Source organism: Pan paniscus, chromosome 6 (genome assembly GCF_029289425.2).
Source record: "Pan paniscus chromosome 6, NHGRI_mPanPan1-v2.0_pri, whole genome shotgun sequence".
Classification (NCBI taxonomy): domain Eukaryota; kingdom Metazoa; phylum Chordata; class Mammalia; order Primates; family Hominidae; genus Pan; species Pan paniscus.
In genome coordinates, this window is record NC_073255.2 from 147,921,579 (window position 1) to 147,940,307 (window position 18,729).

Consider the following 18,729-nt stretch of genomic DNA (forward strand, 5'->3'; position numbering starts at 1 on the left):
AAGAGAAAATATATTTGTACGTAGAATCTTTAAGAACAAAGAAATTTGAGAGACTTTAGCAACGTGCAAGTGACTGATAAGAACCATTCAACACAATGACAGAGATCAAAGGCTAATCAGCGTGGACGGAAAAGATCATGGGAAGCAAGAAAGTGGAGAGAAGGGCTATGAGGCAATGGGGTTCAAGAACTGTGATTGTAATGGAAGCAAAAAAATTTGGCTGTTATATTTTAAATAGCTTGTTTTCAGACTCTTTTTTTTTTTTTTTTTTTGAGATGGAATCTCTCTCTGTCACCCAGGCTGGAGTACAGTGGCACAATCTCAGGTCACTGCAACCTCCACCTCCCGGGTTCAAGTGATTCTTGATTCTCCTGTCTCAGCCTCCTGAGAAGCTGGGACCACAGGCATGCACAACCATGCACTGCTAATTTTTTGTGTTTTTAGTAGAGATGGGGTTTCACCATGTTGGCCAGGCTGGTCTCGAACTCCTGAACTCAACTGATCCAACCGCCTTGGCCTCCCAAAGTACTGGGATTACAGGTGTGAGCCACTGCACCCGACCTTGTTTACAGACACTTAAAAGTTTTATTTATATCTATCATAAATGAATATTAGTAGTTGCCTAATCTGATAGTGAATATTCTGCTTTCATAATACTCGAAATTGCAGGAACATTTAGAACAGTCCCTCCTTTCTTCTTGAGAATGTTTTTTCTCTGAGCCTCCATAACACTAGGCTCTTCTGGCTTTCTTTTTGCTGGTTGCTCTTTCTCACTGTCCTCTGCTGGCTTTTCCATTTTTATTTCACATTAGATAATAGAGTGCCCGAGGTCAGACTCTCAGGACTTCTTGTCTCTGTGTACACTTTTTCCCCATGTTGTTGCATCTAAAGATAGACATGCTGATGACTTCTAAATTTACACCTTAAACTCCGATCTCTCTTCTGAGCTCCATGCTTTTATATTTTAAATGTGATGTGTCCATTATTTCGCTAAAAGGTAGCCCAGGCTTAACTCACTATTCTGAACTATTAGAAAAAAACATAATGTTTTACTTTTGTTTACAGCCAATTTAATTGTTCACCTCTTCCTTCCACTTGCCAGCTACCAGAAAATCAAATGAGCTAAATATCTTATCTAGTTAAAATTTGGTCTAGTCTAATAGTTTCATAGATCCTTCCAATAATACTTCATTTCTCTCTAGGAAAAAAAAGTTTGGTTCTTCAAATAGCCCCCCTCATGATATTGGTGGGGAGGAGTCCATTAGCCTTCATGATGATCCTGTATGTGTGCTAGCTCTTTGCTACTCAAAGTGTGATCTGTGGACCAGCACCACCAATGTCTCCTGGCAGGCTGTTGGAGACGCAGGCTAAACTCCAGCCCTACTGAATCAGAATCTGCATTTTAACAAAATCCTTAGGTGATTCATAAGTCTGAGAAGCACTGAAGATCTGATATCTATTCAATGTGCCCCTGAGTACTACTTGCACTGCTGACATTGAAAGCTGTGATCTATGGTTGGTAACATTTTTGTGGAGGTTTGGATGGTTGATTGCCTTAATGTGGGGATTTTTTGTTTTTCGGCCCCATTGGTTTGCTGAGAACCTGATAGTTCTTTGTAGCTGAATCAGCCTCACCTCAGCCTCCACTAGCAGCAACCTCCTGAATGACTCATTTGTCTTCCATTCAGTCTGTAGCTCAGGAATCAGCCCAGCCTCTGCTGTTGGGACCCTTTGTCCATTAGCCTTCTGTCTCTCAACCCAGCATCTGTGGTTCAGAAAAGCTAAATCATAGGGAATCCCTCTGTCCACATAATAGTGTGGTCAATTTGCTGTGGCACAGTATAAAAGTGATGGGAGAACAAAGAGGTGATATTTTACCAGAGATGGGGGCAATGATGTTATTGTTTACTTAATGCACCTACCCATCTCCAAGCTAAAGCCACAAGGGTACGCCAGAATACACCTCTCTAACTACCTTACTCTCATCTCTCTCCTCTCTTTTCTCCCTAAAAATCCTCAGGGCAAAATAAAAGGCTTTTACTTTCCTTCTACTATGTTTTATTTTTCTTCTTTCTGACTCTAGCTAGACCTTAATAGTGAATGAGGTCTCTCCTCCAACTAGGGAAAAATTGCATGAGCTGAGTCTCAGGCTCAGGTGGAATCAGGAAAATCTTATCTCAAGATGAAAGCCTGGCTTGCTGTATTTGGTCCAGAAATTCACACCTTAAGGCCTTTGTATTAGTTGCTTCTTCTGCTGGTTGCATAGTTATATTTTTGCAAAACAAAGCTGCATCTTATACTGACTACTTCTTGGAATTTCTTGTTACAAATTTGAATCTCCATTCAGGGAAATAAATGACTAGGGCTGATGAGGGCAAAGTTTTTTGTTTGGTTGGTTTTTTTGTTTTACATGGTTAAGCAACAGATAAAAGCATTTTAAGCATTTTAAAACATTACCCTTACATTACATGAGAAAGAGAGAATTCTGTTTGGGGATGAGGGCAACTTGCTCATCTCTCGGAATCCCACCTCTCACTTTATAGCACCATTATCCACATAGCAGCACCACTGTGTACTATGATGTAGAAGTCTGACTTAAATCCTCTTTTGTCATATCCCTTACACACAATCCATTAACAGTCTTTTTAGGTCTGGGTTTAAAATATCTCTGGAATACTATCATCTCTCAACATCTCTTCAGCTATCAGGGAAGTCCAGTATTCAGCATCTGTTGCTCCCCTTAACTCCTACCTGCCTCTAACCAATTCTCCATGTAGCAGCCTAGTGAGTTTTGAAACAGTGAGTACAAATTTTAAGTGTACTAATATCTCCACCCTACTTAAAACTGTCTAATGGCTGCCCATTACAATTAAAATATAATTCCTTTCCATGGTTCGCAAGACTATAGGAGATCTCATCCCTGGTCACCATTCAGGCCTCGCGTCCTAACACTTCCTCTTTGTTCATTACTCATGCACACTGGCCTTTTTCTGTCCCTAGGATATGCCAAGGACCTTTGTGCACACTGTTCTTCTGCCCGTTATACTTTGCCTTTGTTTGTTGGACTGACTCTTCTTTCAACATTCATGTATGTGCTCAAATGTTACCTTCTAAGACTGAACCTCTTTAATACTGCATGTTAATAATCCCTCTTTGTTATTCACTATAATATTACTTTGTTTTAATTTTTTAATGATATTTACTAATGTCTGGAATCATTATTTACTTGCACGTTGATCGTTGCCTATTTATCGTCTACCTCTTACATCACCCCAAGTAACATTTCTGAAAACAGTGACTTTATTTTTCACCTTTATATCCCAAGCATCTAGGACAAAACCTGGACAGGTGTTCAAATATATTTCCTGAAGGAATGAATGAAAAAATAAATGCTGGCAAGGGCATGATAGAAATGAGACTCATACTTGCTGTGTGAACTTGGTATGCGCTTTCAGGAAAGCAATCTGTATAATATATCAGGAGTCCTGGAATGCCTCAATCTTTTGGTCTAGAAAGTCACTTAAAGCAATCCGGTCCACTGATTATTGCTACTGCATTATCTGCATTATTCACAATATAGAACATTTTTAAAAACTAGGAAACAAACGTCCAATATTTGGAGAATGGAGTATCTATATAGTATTAATATGGGCACTAAAATAATAAAGATTATTTTTATGACATAATTTTTAAAATATGGAATATTTTCTACTATGCAAGGGCAAAAAAATGTACCAAAGCAAAGTATACCAAAGTGGTATATACAATATATCCTTTGATGTGCAAATGCTTTCTTCCCCATTTCTTTATCCTTTTTGAGTTTTCAAAATTTTTTACAATAAAGCTGTGGTATTTTTTATTTTTATTTATTTATTTAAGATGGAATCTTGCTCTGTCACCCAGCCTGAAGTGCAATGGCACGATCTCAGCTCACTGCAACCTCCACCTACCAGGTTTAAGTGATTCTCCTGCCTCAGCCTCTGGGTAGCTGGGACTGCAGGCATGCACCACCACACATGGCTAATTCTTCTATTTTTAGTAGAGACGGGGTTTCACCATGTTGGCCAGGCTGGTCTCGAACTCCTGACCTGAGGTGATCCACCTGCCTTGACCTCCCAAAGTGCTGGGATTACATTGTGGTATTTTTTAAATAAACATTTTAAAAGCCAACATTAATTTAGTTAAATAACATAGAAGGAATCAAAATCTATACATGTTTCATTGAATTAAATATGACATTAATTTTTTTCTAAATTCACTAAATCTAATACTATACAAATTGGCATTTACTTATATTTAAGTTCACTATATTTTAATCATTCTTAGAATTTTATCTACCCTAGGAAGATAAGTTTTTCACCTGGGCCTTAAGACAATGTCCCAAATCGCACATGAGGTACTGCATAATTCAAAGCACATGTATGCTTGCATATGCATAGTAAAGACCATAACATTTTTAAATTAGTAAATGAGCTCCTAACTTTATGATTATACATATATACTGATAATTTGGATAATAACTAAAGTCTCCATTTGTCTTCAAATTATAATCTCCTATGGTTTGAATGTGTCCCCAAACTTCATGTGTTGAAAGCTTGATCCCCAAATTCATATACTGATGGCACTTGGAGGTGGGGCCTTTTGGAGGCAATTTGGTTTAGATAAAGTCATTAGAGCTGAGCTCCCATAATGAGACTGGTAGCTTTATAAGAAGAGAAAGAGAGACCTGAGCAGGCATGCTCTTGCTCTTTTACCATGTGATGCCCTCTGCCATGTGTGATGTCATAAGGTCCTTATTAGATGCAGCCCCTTACCTTGAACTTCGCAGCCTCCAGAACTACAAAAAAAAAAGTCATTTCTTTATAAATTACCCAGTCTATGGTATTCTGTTATAGCAACAGAAAATGGACTAAGACATAATTTCTTTGTTCTATGAACAAATTTAAGTCTTCTAAACAGTACTTACTTCTCCAAATAAAATGATGCTTGGTGTTAATTGAAATGTAGGACTGTTACAGTGGACTGCAGATCTTATTGCTGCAGGCAGAAACAGAATTATAATGAATATCTCATGTTCTGTGGTACTTGGAGGCATTTTGAAAACTCTTCCATTAAGAGAATAAAATACAAACATAACCACTGTACTTGAAAGAAAACAAGGGCTGTTAGATTTGACTCAATCCTTTCAATGCAATTTTATCACATATATATATGTAAACATACACACACACGTATATACTTATATACACATGTATATTCTTATATACATAAATATATGTATATTCTTATATACATGTGTGTATTATATATTATGTGTGTATAATATATAATATGTGTGTATAATATATATTACATATGTGTGTATGTATACACACAGAATATTTCAAAAAAGATTATAAGTGATTGAAAGGACATGGAAAAATTAGACTTTTTAGCTAATTGTCTAAGACAGTTAAACATTTGCTGTTTCCATCATTCTACACTCAATTAAGCCAGGCTAAGGATCATCTTATAAATGCTGACTTTGTTGTATTTTTCTCATATCAAACAATTCAGTTCAATCTCTTCTTACTGAATGCTTACTATACGCTAGGCATTGTGCTGAGGACCAGGAATACAAAGATGCAGACATCCTGTTCACTGCCAAATTTTGACAAGGGACCAAATATATATCCATTTTACAAACAGAAACTTCATAGTAAGTTTCAGTATCAGAATTTCTTGTCAGCAGCCATGATATCTAAACTGCTAAATATATACCCTAAGTAAATATTCTATAAGCACATCAGATCAGAAACAGCTGGCAGCTTCAGGCTGTTCATTTCAAAATGAATTGAAGACCTGTAATCAGACTAGTGAGGATATTATTGATAGGATAAGTATTTGTGTACTTTCATATGAATAAACTTTATTCTTTCATGCTTTCAAATTTAGGGCCTTTTTAGTGGTGTTGGGATGCCCCATTAAATGCTAGAAAACTATTTAGTTTATCCTTAGTCAATTCTACTGAATTTGGTATCTCTTAAATTTGGTTGAGGAAGAAATCTGCAAAAGACAATTACTTGAAATATATGTTTATTAAAAATGCGAGACTGCCAATATATTTAAGGAAAAAAGAAAATGTAAAAACAAACAAACGAAAGACTTTCTTCTGACAATGCTGTGTTAGTGTTTCACATTTATAATTTTTTAGTATTAATCTGTAAGAATCCATGAAAGAAATAAACTTGTACTTGCTTATTGTGCCTGTTTCTAGATTTTAGACATGCTAGCACCTCTTTGTAACAGTGGTCTTCCAAAGAGAGACTTGACCAACCTGTGCACAGAGGGAGTGTCCTTAGTGCAGTGCTAAAGCTCTGGGCTATGAGTCCAAAGATCTCATTCATTCATAGACTCTTGTGCAGGCAAGACACTAACTGCTATGACAGTCAGCAAAAAGTAAAACAACAAGTAATCTATACATATTTATTAATTTCTGCATTTGTGGATTAACTGTGTTGATACATCTCTCGTTTGCTGAAAGGATTAAAGTAGCTCAACACAGAGGTAAGAATGACTTCCTCCCGTGACTTTCTATATGGGTGTAGAGGTGGCAACCTCTGACTAGGTGTCTGCATAGCAAATTGTATACTTTTAAAATAACGTCATTGACCATATCAAAAACAGGGAGAGGGATGATAAAGAATATACTGTAATGAAAGTCCCGCAAACCCTACTTTCCAGAGTGAGGAAGAAAGAATGATTGCCTGATATTTTAAGTAGGAGCTGCTTTCTTTGCTGTAGGTTGGCAGAAGCTGGAGAGTGGAGCAGGAGTCTCCTAGAAGCAGTGTTTTCTCACTCCAAATCTGAATTGGATGCTCATTAATGAGCACCAAGCCCCAGTTTGCAGTAGCCATTCTGAATTTAACAGTAACCATTTGGAGGCTACAAATCCTGAGGTCTGACTCTGAACATGTGTTTGTTTATTGGCACAGGGATAGCACTACACCATTTAGTTATAAAGCACAACGGAGCAAATCTACATTAATATGAGAATCCATATTTTGTCCTTCTTTTGCTATATGTCACACTTCTCAGTGAGACCCTAACAAGAGCAGGAATTAAGAATAGGTCAGAAGAACATCTGCTTTTCTTATTTTGATTACGTGGGCAAGCAAAGGAATTTGCTTTTATAACACCAAAATAACTTGGAATGCGGCAAAAATAAACGCACCTTCTGTCTCATGGAATGTTATTACAGTACAACGCTTTGTGAATGCTTGTTGGCATTTTCAAGCATTTTTTGTTCTCCTCATTTCTTTCTCAGCTCCATAATGCAATCCTCATGGTTTGAGCACTAGACTTCAAATGAGACATCTATTCAGAGAGTGTTCAGACAAAACGAGTGGTTTCCTTAGTAATGGGAACTATGTGAAAGCCTTCAGCACAGCCCCTTCAGACAGCCAGGCTTCTCCCAGGCTTGTGGTTCACACATAGGCTCTCAGTGAGCATTATACAGCTGGGGAGCACCCCCAAAGTCTAAACTGACCAAAGCACTGAATATTCATTGCATTTCTAATCAAATGTACCCTTTATAAAAGGTTAAAGATGTAAGAAGTGCTCTTAATGGCGAGGGTTAATTTGCTCATTTTCTGCATCATGTCTATGGAATGGAAAGAAAGATAAGTGATTTTGCCAAAAAAAAAAAAAAAATGACACGTGTTGCTCTTTTGTTTGATTGTATTTTACATTTCCTTACCTTAAAAACCTAAGCCTGTCCTATTCTTGTTCCTTCTATGCCTAAAGACTACTACTTCTGATTTTCCAGTTTTCTGCATAACAATCATCTTCAATAAAGCTTTGAAACTCTGCTATTAAAACAGGGTGCAAATATTGCCTTTCATAGTCTCAAATATATTTAAAATATAGTAAAGTAGTTTCATGTATACCAATGTTGAAGTTTTATGTATGTGTATCAATCCATTTTGTTATTTAGTTTCAGGACGACACAATAATTAGAAAAAGAGCTGGTTTCTCTGGGTAATACAATTGTCATTCATCTTAAATATTGACTCTTAAAGGCAGACAAATAACAACAACTATCCAAAATAAAAACCAACATGAAAATAATAAAAAATTATCTCAGCTGATATAATGTTTGCCTTTGAGGAATAATGATTTATAGATACCTTCACACTATGTTAATCATCCAATTAGGAGAATAAAAATATTGTCAAACATTTTGGGGTTGAAAAACATGAGGTATAGCTAAATTGTTAGTCTTCTACCATGAATATTTTTTGTCAATCTGGTTACACATAAGCAAACACAGGAAGCAAAAGTTAAGCTATAAAACCCACAAAGGAGAGGAGAACGAGGGCCTCAAAAGATCACTGAAGAGAAGAAAATACAGTTTTAAGACTGCTGGCTTTGAAGCCTGACTTGCATTCTAGCTTTCCTTCTTCACTAGCGTGATAACTGTAGAAGTTCACCAACCCCAGTTTCCTCTTCTGTGAAAAGGGGAAAGTCCCTGACTGCCTCACGGTACTGTAAGAATGAAACCATATGTGTGCAGGGTCTACCAAGTTTCAGTGTCTTGCATCGAGTTAAACTCAACAAATGCTATTTAATATTATTCTAGGTACTTTAATTTCAGCATACATAATTTCTGCATGTGTACAGCTATGCATATTTTAAAATCTGATCTATTTCACTGTGGTTTGTGGATAGCTCAAGGAAAATCATTTCTATTTTCTGAATAATATCAATAATAAATATAACAACAAAAATACTAAATTTGCTGTCAAGAAATAATTGAACTGAGGAATGAAGAGTGAACAGTAAGAAGCAGTCTTGCTAAACACAAGTGTGAGCCTGACTGTGTTGTGGAGGAAGGGAAGAATGGACTAGAAGGTATGAGATTGGAAGCAAGAAAGATGAACTAGAAAAGATGAGACTGGAAGCAGGGAAGTTAGGAGAAATTGCAGCAGCCAAGGTAAGAGACGATGAACATCTAGCAGACAGAGAAGATAATTTAAGAAAACTTCAGAGTAAAATCAAGTTGTATATGGTGAAATGCAAGATATGAGGCACAAGATCCAAAGTTCCTGCAATTCTCTAGGTAACGAGGCAGCAGCAGAAATAAAATTAAAAAAAAAAAAAAAAAAGAAAGGAAAAAAGAAGAAAGCCAGTTTAGGGGAGCGCTTAAGAGGTCAGCTTTAGACACGTAGAGTACAGAGTACCTGGGGATCACGCAAGTAGAGACATTTATCAGACAATTGGAGGGAAGGATTGATAGGTAGAAAGATAGATAGACGGATGGATGGATGGATGCACGGATAAAGAGACTGATTAATTTTACTTGCAAGAGCACTGATATAGGTTTGAAAGTAGTAATTACATAGTAGAAGAGACAATATTATCTAAGAGAGCACATAAAGAACAGTAGGCAAAAGAACAAGCCTAGGATAAATACTTAAGAGGTAGATGAACCCACAATGACAAGAGACAGAATGTGCAGACAAGCATGAAGATGACTTAGGAGGCTTTGATGTGCAATAACCAAATTGGGAGGGCACTGGTTGAGATTCCAAAGCAGAATTTCAGTAACAAGTTTGGATTAGAAATCAGAGAAAAGTCAACTGACAAAGTAGGTAGAAAGTGATGATGTGATTGTAGCAAATATTGATAGCTCTTCTGAGAAACTTAACATGAGGAGAACAGAGAAGGAAAGATAGATGAGGGTTCAGGATTAAAGGGATGATTGTTGTTATTGTAGTATAAGTAACAAGTAAATGTATGGATTTTGTGGAAATATTGCTAGATATTTTTTCACATCACTAGAAAAGGAGTAAAAGTCAATCCCCTGAGTGAAAAGAATGGAGAGAGACATAGAGAAAAGCCAAGATGAGAGACCTTTTTGGATCTACAGAGAAATATAAGGAGAAACATAGGGAAGAATAAAGGAATCTGAGGAAGAGATAGAGAAAAAAATTTGTCTCATTGATTCCTGACATGTCATCCTTGATTGTGAATTTCTTGGCATAGTGAGATTACTTTTGTTCTTCAAATGATTCGTATCTTTCATTAAAAGTAAGACCTTTGGGTATATACACAGTAATGGGATTGCTGAGTCAAATGGTATTTCTGCCTTTAGGTCTTTGTGGAATCACTGTCTTCCAAAGCAGTTGAACTAATTTACACTCCCAAAAACAGTGTAAAAGTGTTCCTTTTTCTCCACAACCTCGTCAGTAGATTGAAGCTAGTTGATTAGGATATTTAGATGTTAACTAAATTTTTGTGGGTTTGCGTCCCATTAATCTAGTAAGGACTCAGTAAGGTGTTTTTTGACTTTTTTAATAGTAGCCATTCTGACTGATGTGGGATGGTACCACATTGTGGTTTCTATTTCCATTTCTGTAATGACCAGTGATGCTGAGCTATTTTTCACATGATTGTTGGCTGCACATATTTCTTTTTTTGAGAAGTGTCCGTTCATATCCTTTGACCGCTTTTTATAAAGACACATGCACATGTATGTTCACTGCAGCACTATTCACAACAGCAAAGATATGAAACCAACCTAAATGCCCATCAGTGATAGACTGGATAAAGAAAATGTGGTACATAAACACCAAGGAATACTATGCAGCCATTAAAAAAGAACAAGATCATGTCTGTTGCAGGGACATGGATGCAGCTGGAGGCTACCATCCTTAGCAAACTAATGCAGGAACAGAAAACCAAATACCACATGTTCTCACTTATAAGTGGGGGCTAAGTGATGAAAAATCAACAGCCACTGGTGCCTCCTGGAGGGTTAAGAGTGGGAGGAGGGGGAGGATCAGAAAAAACAACTAATGGCTACTAGGGTTAATATGTGAGTGATGAAATAACATGCACAAAACCCCACCCCATGACCCATGTTTACCTTTGTAACAAACCTGCACAAATACCCCTGAACTTAAAATAAAAGTATTTTTAAAAAAGACGTGGACTGGTACTGTGGCTCACGTCTGTAATCCCAGCCATTTGGAAGGCCGAGGTGGAAGGTTCGCTTGAGAGCAGGCTGGGCAGCATAGAGAGACCCCATCTCTACTCAAAGAAAAAAAAAAGAAAAAAAGAAAAGAAAAAGAAAAATCAGCAGGATATGGTGGCTTGTGCCTGTGGTCCTAGCTACTCTGGAAGCTGAGGTAGGAGGAACATTTGAGCCCAGGATTTCAAGGTTATTGCAGTGAACTATGATCATGCCATTGCACGCCAGCCTGGGCAACAGAGCAAGAACTGTCTCAAAAATAAAGAAAAAAAAATAAAATTAAAACAAAACCTATAGGTAAATAAGAATCTCTGTTTTTCTCCAATTCTACTTTCCAAAACTCCTTTGAAAAAGAAAATGAGAACTCTGACCCAACTTGCTTTAGTTCAACATTCAAACAAACAGTCAGTAGTACTACTACTCACCTTACATCATGTTTCTAACTGAATTGAGAACTAATCTGTTATTATAATTAGACCACAAAGGACAAAGTCATTGAAGACCTTCCTAGCACAATGTCAGCCCCTCACCATCAGTGACTCATTCATATGTATTTAGCTTTCTGAGCATATCGACTCATTTTTTCCACTAGGCACTGCATTTCTTCAGAGCTCTACTTCTCAAATCATGACAGCAATAAAAATTCTGTCATCAAACCTGAACAACCACTACTGTATAAAAGCAACCACTGTCTTGTGCATAAAACTCATTCCTTTTTAAAAATAGTATTTTATTTTTGGCATCCCTTGTTGCTGACTCTATTGAATTGGTTGGCTCAGCCATCCATCAGGCATTCATTTATTTTACAAGTGAATATTGAGTACCTTGTGCAGTAGAAAGAGCTTTGGCTCTGTAAGCAGACAGAACTGAGTTCAAATTTTAGCCTCATTATTTAATAGTTTTGGGACATTGGGCAAGTAAGCTAGCTTCTTTCAGCCAATGTTTCTACACTGCCAATTGAAGGTAAAAATATCTATCTTTGCCGGGCGCAGTGGCTCACGCCTGTAATCTCAGCACTTTGGGAGGCTGTGGCGGGCTGATCATGAGGTCAGGAGATCGAGACCATCGTGGATAACATGGTGAAACCCCATGTCTACTAAAAATACAAAAAAATTGCAGGGCATGGTGGTACGTGCCTATAGTCCCAGCTACCAGGGAGGCTGAGGCAGGAGAATCACTTGAACCCGGAAGGTGTTGGTTGCAGTGAGCCGAGATTGTGCCACTGCACTCCAGCTTGGGCAACAGCGCAAGACTTCATCTTAAAAAAAGAAAAAAAAAAAAAAAACGAAACACTAGAATAGCTATAATTCAACTGGAATAGGTATAATTTACATATCAATCCCAATTTGAATAGAATATTTTTGAAGTTAATATATATAAAATATACAAATATATGTTAGTGCTCGACAGATGTTATTTTATCCATTTTATATGCATTGTGGAGCTTAAAAATGTAATAAGACATATACTCCCTCTAGGAGAATCTTATATGCTAAAAGGGGAAACAGGTAAAATTACAGAAACAATTATAATACCAAAAAAATGGTAAGTAATAAGAGCGATAAAGAGTGCTATTGTGGGTCAAATGAGAGATTATATCTTGTTAAAGGAGGAAAACAATGACCATGATAACAATGACCACTACCATAATAATGCCAGTAATAATGTCAAACATTTGTTCAAGACTACTATTTTTCAGCACTTTTCTAAACCCGGTATACATATTAACTGTTTTAATGTTCATAACAATTCTAGGAGAAAAATGACATGCAGAGATAATACTTTTAAACCAAGATGCACGATGATACTTAACAGAGATGATACTTAACATGATGCTCAGAGTCTCTAGGAAGTGGCAAGGTAAGGATTCAAACCCAGACATTGTGGCTCTACAACCCACATTCTACCGACTGTCCAGGCTACTTTTCTAAGAAAAGCACACAGGTGAATAAAGCCCAGGATTTGATGAAATAGCAATAAACAAGTTAAAAATCCCAACCACTAAGTCAGTGAATATCTACTGTACCCAATATTTTCTTATTTGATGATGAAGGCAAAACTCTTTCAGTATAATTTAAGGGTTGTAATTATTCATTTATATTTTAAAACCATTTCAATACATTTCCATTAAAACTCAGTATTCATCTAGGAAACCCTGTAGACATTTCCTACAATGTAGGTAACATGTACAACCATGTAATACTGTGGTTTACAATGTGAAATTTCTCTGAAGCTTTAGTGCCTTCTAAAGGAAGAAACTTAAAAAAAAATGAAGGGAGAGAAGGAGGGAGAGTAAGAAGAAGGAAGAAAAGAAGGAGAAGAAGGAAAAGAAGAATTAGCAGAGACCTGTCAATCATCCAGTAGATGATAGGGTAATATGGTGGAAAAAACCTGGAATACCTGAGGGGCTCTATCCTGGCTTTAATGTGCCAACTGTGTGCTAAGATTCCATGGTTCTCATTTGATGATCACTCACAATTGTATTAATTCAAAAACCCTAAAATCCTTACTGTATTACAATGTAACGTCTTCATATGGTACTTCATTATATAGATGTGATACCAAAATAAATTTTTCATATATCTTTGGAGAGAGCCACATTTCATATTTACAGTTAAGGACTGAACGCCCTGATAAGTGAAAAAACACCCAAAACACACACTGATTCCATAAAGCTGCTGATGCTCTTGGAACAAGATAGAAATTCCAGTCAAAGAACAGAATCGCCATCCTTTTCATCCAAAGCCAGAGTCATTTTCTCTTTCACATTAAAATCTCATTTCTAGTGCTCCATGATATTAAATTTATAAAAATGAGTATAAAATATTTTAAATTTATCATGTACCTACATTAAAAGCACGATTGCAGGAAGAGCACTCTGATCTCCCACTTTCAAAAGAGTGATCATTTAGTTAAAACAACTTCCTATGAAATAATGTAAGATAACATATAAATGGCTACCTTTAACAATTCTAACTGAATCAAAACTGAAAAGATTTTTTCTTGATTTCTGAAACAGACTGAAATTTAAGATATTAGGTATAACTGCAGTTTCATTTAAAAACCAAGAGAGGAGTTTAATCATGTATCTGACTATCACAACTTACCTTTATTATGGGAGTGCATTATAATTGGTTTGATTACTGGACTTGTCAATTATACAGTCAATACCAATCAATGAAAATTAATCACTTAAGATACCATGGCATAAATAAAAATTCTCTTTTTACAAATAATTATCACAATTTTAAGATTATTCTTCCATATGTGGAAATAAATCCTGCAGATACTGAAATAATTTGGAATATTAAAGAAACTAAGATTTGCTAGATTAAAATTAAGGGGTAAGAAGGATGATTATTACTATTATTAAAAGTACATTAAATTATATGTAAATATACTCTAACACAACATCCCAACACTCAACCATGATCCCTAACATACAGAACTGACTCAGTGCTTTCTGAGTAAATACTAGAGTATCCAGTAAATAATAAAACCTTACAATAATATTCTGAAATAAGTATTAGGTTAAATGAGATGCTACTTTTATCTTGAACTTATTTTGATTCATTTGAATAAATTCTTATAGAAAAAAACATTTGGGAACTGTTTCTAGAAAACTACAGAGTGAAAATATTCAGTATTTAAAGACAAGCCTACTGTTTAAAATTTTTCCTGGTATTATTATTATTATAATAACTGCAAACTATTGCTCTATGTCATGTCAATAAACACTTAAGGAGCAATTAGATGTGAAGGTTTTGTTTTTTTTTTTCATAAGTAAATCTAATAAGTGCCATTTCTCTTTACTCCACTAGAGGGTAGTCTCTCAAAACTGGGGTTGGAGTCATGACTCTAGCCTGCTTTTGACCTGTTGATATATTAATCCTCATGTTCCATTCTCCTCAACAAGATGTTTCTCTAGTATACTAATTAAGGTTGTAAAACATGCATTTTTAAAACTGCTTTTTGATTTTTCATATATGTTCTTTGAGAAATATGCACTGCTATGTGTTTCTGTGTTTTCCAAATTTCTGGTAATTAATAAAAATGTTTTACATGTATGGCTTATATAGTATATTTTCCTGGGAAATATCCTTTCAGAGTTAATAGGCCTAAGAATAAAGATAGTCTTTTAAATAATTTAACTTATTACAATCGAAATATTTCCCCAGAGTGGTAAAAAATACATCCTAAATACACACACACACTCACAGATACACAAACACACCTACACATGTACCCATTCATATGTAGCTCCTAGATTTATTACATCATATAAAGAGAAGTCAGTGAGTATAATTAGAAATACATATTTTTGAAAAGTACCCCCTCAAATGCCAATGTTGTGAATTACAGAGAGGCAAATATATGCTTTATTTTAAAAATGTGGTCAATCCAGACAAGAAATGTCATTGCTAAAAAAAAAAAAAAGTGTTATTGAACACCAAGCACATATGCTAAATTAAGTAGGATCTATAGAGAACCAAATGCCACTCAAAACAGTTGCAAGCTTCTCTTCTTAAATAATGCAGTCATTGCTGAACTTCAGAGATGGAGTTGGAGGTTTGAGTCTCTACCAGGTGTTTTTAATATTTAGGAAATCCTTATCAGTAGTGTGTCCTCTCTATTTGCAGACTGAAAACATATTTCTCTGAATGATTGATAACCTAAAATTGAGAAAACTTGTCAAAAATTCCCAACATTCCCTCAGAAAGGAAAAAAAATAAGGAAAATGATACCTAGGAAAACATGCAAGCCTGTTTCATTTATTTGTATCCTAAGCAGCAGTGTCATAGAACAGACAGTTTGTTTCAGCCAACCAGACTGGAGCAGCTGCGAGTGCTACATCTTGGCTGTCTGAAGCGATTGGCTCCTCTCTGGGGAGTGGAGGGTGTTCAGTTATTAATGACCGCTGAGCAGGCAGCACCATGTCAGTGTGACAACTGATCGGGTGAACGATGCACCACTAACCACCATGGAAACAAGGAAAAATAAAGCCAGCTCACAGGATCTCTCTTCACTGGATTGAGAGCCTCAGCCTGCCGACTAAGAAAAAGAGTTCCAGGAAAAAGAAGGAATCCCGGCTGCAGCCTCCTGCCTTCCTTTATATTTTAAAATAGATAAGATTGCGTGCATGTGTGCATATCTATAGTACATATTTGTGTACACTTTGTTACACAGACACACAAATGCACCTATTTATACTGGGCAAGAACACAACCATGTGATTATCTCAACCAAGGAACTGAGGAATCCAGCACGCAGGGACATCGGAGGTGGGCTAGCACTGAAACTGCTTTTCAAGGTAAGTTTAAAATACACATATATTTTAAAATACGTTCTATTTCTTGTCTCTTCGATGATCATGTTTTTACACCTAAATCCTCCTTTGATGTCTTCTTCTTGTCTGAATTCTAAGAGCATTTTTCTTTTATTGCACTTTTGAGAAGAAATTCACATGCAAAACCCAGCTGGCTCTGTGTGTGCCTAGCTGTGTTTGTGAGATTCTCCAACATGCATTTTACTAGCTTGAATGCCCATTAGAGGATGTGAGTGGGAGAGAAAAAGCAGTGTTGGGGGGAGGAGAAAAAGGAGGGAGACAGAAGAGAAGGGAACAGTGGGGGAGAAGAGAGGAGGAGAGGGAGAGAGAAGGAGATGGGGAAGAGAGAAGACAGAGAGGAGACAGAGAGAGAGGAGAGGAGAGTCACGGGTGAGGGGGTGCAATTTTCCTTTTTCTTCACATTATTTGTAGTGAAAAGCAGATCACACATTATTCTCTGTTTTGAAATCAACCCACCAAATGGGGCATTTTTATTTTGTCTCATCCAGTGGATGCAAATTAAGGCAAATGCTGTTGTATGTTAAGAGCTAAACCACTAAGCAGAGTAGCGGAATGAGCATATCACAAACAGTTATTGAATTTCTGCCAGGCTACATCTTACGGACTGGGGTAAATGACTTCCCTTTAATAACATCCCCTCGCTGGTCTGAAGGGACAGTGCAAATGTCTGATTGCTAATGCAGCTGGAACTGCCACACACTAGGTGAAAGGATCCCATGAACCAGAAGAGTTCTAATCTTTGGTAATTAACAGGATCACAGCAGGATGGCTTTAAAGTACATTTCCTATTTAAGAAAATTGTTTGTTCTAACCAACTGCTATATTCCCTTTGCTGTTGTTGAGCTGGATGGCTTAATTCGGCTCTAATTTATTCATTTTTAACAATATGTCCTTGTTTCTCTGCCTCTAATTTCAGTGAAAGCAGGCTATGAATATGAGTAGAACCGTCCTAATTTAGTGAAAAGGGGATAATGTGAAAACGAAAATAGAAGTAAAGGTTCAAAATATCTACCTAGAAAATACTGTGCTCTGGTACCATAAATATTACTGATATATTTCTCATCTTTAGTTTCAGAAGCAATGCCTTTGAGACAGAATTACTCTCAGTAAACTCTATGAGCATCCATGTATTGATGATTCATGGAATTCAGTGTGGGTTAATTTTTACTTCCAATCTTGTAAAGGGAAGCCAGCTACTTAGAATATGCTTTCAAACAGACAACACCAATTGAGGATATTCATGGAAACATTCACTGCCCTCTTTACTGGGTCCTGGAAAGACAGTAAAAGAAACCTAGCATTTGTATTTCATCTTCTGGAGCTCTCTCCTGTCTTCTTTTAGTTCAACTAACCACACAGTTAACAGAGTCAGCTTCTTTGAAATTGTGGGTTATTTTTTTCCACAACTGTGATTTCAGAGCTATTATTGGTTTCCTAGTTTGTAATATAAGCCAAAGCAAAAAGACAATAACCAGCCACTTAGATCCTGCCACTTTCCCATAAATGTGTCAAAAAAATGAGTCAGTTTACAACATGTAATATAAGAAGTCAATTAATTCCAGTGACCTTTGTAAATGATGACAATAAAGCAGCTCTGACAATATGCCAGTGGCTTCGATTTTCTCTCTGTAAAATGAACAAGTTTAAGAAGAGGGTTCCTGCTCAGAGAAAAATGAAAGGTGCTGAAGCATCAGCTTGCAATATTGGCAGCTCTGCTCGCTCTGCCTCAAATGCCACATGCAATCTATAAAAAAACCAAAATGATTTATTACAAAAAGGAAAAAGTGTTTTATTTGCTTTTCTGCTATTTATTAAAAGTGCTGCTTTTGAAACAGACCAGATCTGATATTTTGAGGTACCTCCTAAGTTCCTAACCAAGAGGAAAAGACTTGAAGTAGATACTCAACCCTCTGATTTCAAACTCCTATATAATGTAGCATTGCAGTATTTATTTCAGTTTTTCTTAAACCTTTTCCAGGGAAAGTTTGCATGCCAGACACACATTCTTAAATCTAACCCGCCTTATTTTAAAATTGCAATAGATGACACCTAAGAACAGTGGATTCACTCTTTAACCTTAGTAAAGCTCACATACATATTTTGTGGATTACAGAGATCACTAATGTGCCCACTTCAGTCTGAGAAATACCAACACTCCAGGCCCCCGGTGTTGCCACTCAGTGTGTGCCAGTGAGTTTGGTGATTTGATCAGCACCTACGAATGCCAGATGATGGACATATGTGTATGACTGGAAGATTTACCCATAGTCTCCCCAAATCATGTAACTATACCAGAAATAGCAGCTTCCTGGCAAGACAAGCTTCAAAGGACCATTTTTTTCAGGGTGTCGCTTGTCACAGGCAACAT

The 18,729-nt window shown here is 36.6% G+C and overlaps 2 protein-coding genes across 11 annotated transcripts in view; one reads left to right on the forward strand and one right to left on the reverse strand.

The window, feature by feature from the left end:
• IMMP2L (inner mitochondrial membrane peptidase subunit 2) overlaps nt 1-18,729 on the reverse strand; it is an 888,203-nt gene that overhangs the window by 407,951 nt on the left and 461,523 nt on the right. The window lies entirely within an intron of this gene.
• The window catches only part of LRRN3 (leucine rich repeat neuronal 3), a 36,954-nt gene continuing 31,532 nt past the window's right edge, over nt 13,308-18,729 (forward strand). For all 3 annotated transcript variants that reach the window (XM_034964824.3, XM_003811221.5, XM_003811222.5), the window contains exon 1: nt 13,308-16,325. The gene's annotated coding sequence lies outside the window, so the exon portion shown is untranslated. The remainder of the gene's footprint in view (nt 16,326-18,729) is intronic.